General features: G+C 30.5%; 1 long non-coding RNA gene across 1 annotated transcript in view; it reads left to right on the forward strand.

Moving 5' to 3' along the window:
- Positions 1–2,643, forward strand: part of LOC105622238 — a 21,072-nt gene that overhangs the window by 17,409 nt on the left and 1,020 nt on the right. The gene's annotated exons all lie outside the window — the stretch shown is intronic.

The following is a 2,643-nucleotide window of genomic DNA, read 5'->3' on the forward strand; positions in this document are numbered from 1 at the left end:
AAAATTAAGTGTTAGTTTCTATCTCGGAAACATGGTATTATTGAGAAAAATTGTTCAGACAAAAATTGTAGCGTTCAAAAAAATCTATTTACTGATCTTTTCAGCTTGACTTTGGGTGGCATCGCCAAGATTAGATTAAGGTCATATCAATTTTTTAAATATCCTACTGTTGATTCTAGAATCTAATAGTTGATGTCGAGAGCTTTTCAAAATACTATAATAAAATTATTTTTTATTGACTACTTTTCGAGTCATGACATTTGAAAGTTACAGTTCCATCGATATTAGCATTACTTAAGATGTCCGATCGGTTAATACCTCTTGAATATTCAGAACCATGTCCTGAATATCATTTGTCAAAATCAAAGTCATTGGAGATTATTCCTTTTATTTTCATTTTTGCATTAAAAATTTATTTTTACGTACGGTTTTCAAATTATTATAATAATTATTTAAAAAATTTTTTCAATTTTTTCGAAACTATGGGCCAAGGTTGAAACGGCTGGACATGTATCGTATTTTTTCGCTCAAGAACAGCATGTAAAAAGCGTATCAAAAAAATCCCTAACACCTAGTGTTAGACACCTACTTTTTGTTAGATGTATGTAAGGTAGGATTTGTTTTTATGTATTAACATTGTAAAGATCCTAATTTAAGAACGAAACATATGTTAAAATTTTTAAAGATATTAAATCGGCTATCAAAAATTAGCGCTGGCTTTTAGCTCTTTTTTTATTGTTTTATTACCTTTTATTATTGTTTTATTCAATTGAGCATAATTCAACTCTTATTATTTTATAGTGTTTTGAAAAGCTCTTGAGGTGAACTACTAAAAATATGCAATGAAAAATTGAGGATTCCGTTTAAAAAATTCTAAGTAATCTTGCTCTGACCTTGACGCCACCCAAGATCAAACCAATTGTACCATCTTATGTCCTCTTCGAAGTCACGAAACTTTTGTTTGAAACATTTCTTGATTTAATGCAGTTATCTCGTTTTTGAGATATTTGAGTGGCTCCTTTAAAATGGGACACCCCGTGCATGAGTGCATGCATGCGTGCTATGTATATACAGGATGTCCAAGAAAAAAAACAATGCTTAAGGGGAGATTCTTGAGGTTTTGAGATAATAATTTTAATATCAAAATGTTGAGATTATAATAACTTTTGAATTATAAGGGTTTAAAATTAACGAATCATATTGTCTAAAGTTGGGGGGGAGCGCAACGCAAGGAAATGCGAAAACTTATCACTTCTTTTGTTAATATTGATTTTAGAATTACATATATGAATATAAGATTTTATCTATTATTTCCACTAATGTATTGTACAATGGTTGATCATACAATGGCAATCTATGGTTTTATAATATTCATACAAGTTTCTAATTTCTCCGGATTATTTAAATAAAATATTCAAAGTGTATTTGAATAAGTTTTAATTGAATATTAACAATAACACATAATTCTACATAAAAAGTTACTAATTTCTGCTATTTAAAAAATAAAATTGATAGCAGATTGCTCAAAGAACTTATCAGACAGCTTGCGTCTGCGTCTGATTCTGCGAGTCATGTAAAGATAAAAAATATTAAAAAAAAAAATATTGTCGCACAATGTTATTATACAATAGATAAATAACGTGGATAAATAACGATAAATCTCTCTCATAGGAGTAGAGCAGACTAAACTGAGTTGAAAAGTTTTCTACCATTTTGCAATTTTTGCAATAATTAATATCAATTAAAAATCATCAAATATTGGTTTTCAATAATTTTTTACTCCAGTATCAAGTTATAGTAAAACAGCGAGAGACAAAAATTATTTATTTTCTTCTCAAAGTTTTAAGAATTTTTTCAGAATTTTTTATCAATTTTTTAGTATTGCATTTTCTTATATTGGCAACTATTGTATTTTTACTAACATGAGAAAACGCGATACTAAAAAATTCTGAAAAATCAGAGTTCTATGAGAAGAAAATTAACAATTTATGTTACTTGCTGTTTTTCTCTAAAGTTGATAGTACTTGAATAAAAAATTAGAAATCAATTTTCAATGATCTTTAATAATCAATATTTTCATAATAGTTAACGAGATTAACGTTTAAAGATAGTCGAATATGTGTGTCCGCCCGATCTACTATTGCGGCGCGTGGGAAGTGGGACAAACGCTCCGCCGCAAACTTCTAAGCTCTATTGTGCAAATAAAATAAGGGATTCTATTTGAAAAATTGAAATTAACCTTTATGTGATCTTCATACAATTATTCAAGGTCAAACTAATGATACCATCTTATGTTCCTTATGTTTCTTCTCAAAGCCATATAAGCTTTTGTCTGAAACATTTTTTTCTAAGATTAAAGATAAAAATGTTATTTGGAATGGGACATTAAAATGGGACACTCTGTGCGTGTGCGTGTGCGTGTGCGTGTCGTGTGCGTGTGCGTGTGCGTGTGCGTGCGCGCGCGTGTGTATGTGTGTGTGTGTGTGTGTGTGTGTGTGTGTGTGTGTGTGTGTGTGTGTGTGTGTGTGTGTGTGTGTGTGTGTGTGTGTGTGTGTGTGTGTGTGTGTGTGTGTGTGTGTGTGTGTGTGTGTGTGTGTGTGTAGTTGTTAGTTACGTTAGTTACGTTAGTTACGTTAGTTAACG

Source organism: Atta cephalotes (genome assembly GCF_000143395.1).
Source record: "Atta cephalotes unplaced genomic scaffold scaffold00042, whole genome shotgun sequence".
Classification (NCBI taxonomy): domain Eukaryota; kingdom Metazoa; phylum Arthropoda; class Insecta; order Hymenoptera; family Formicidae; genus Atta; species Atta cephalotes.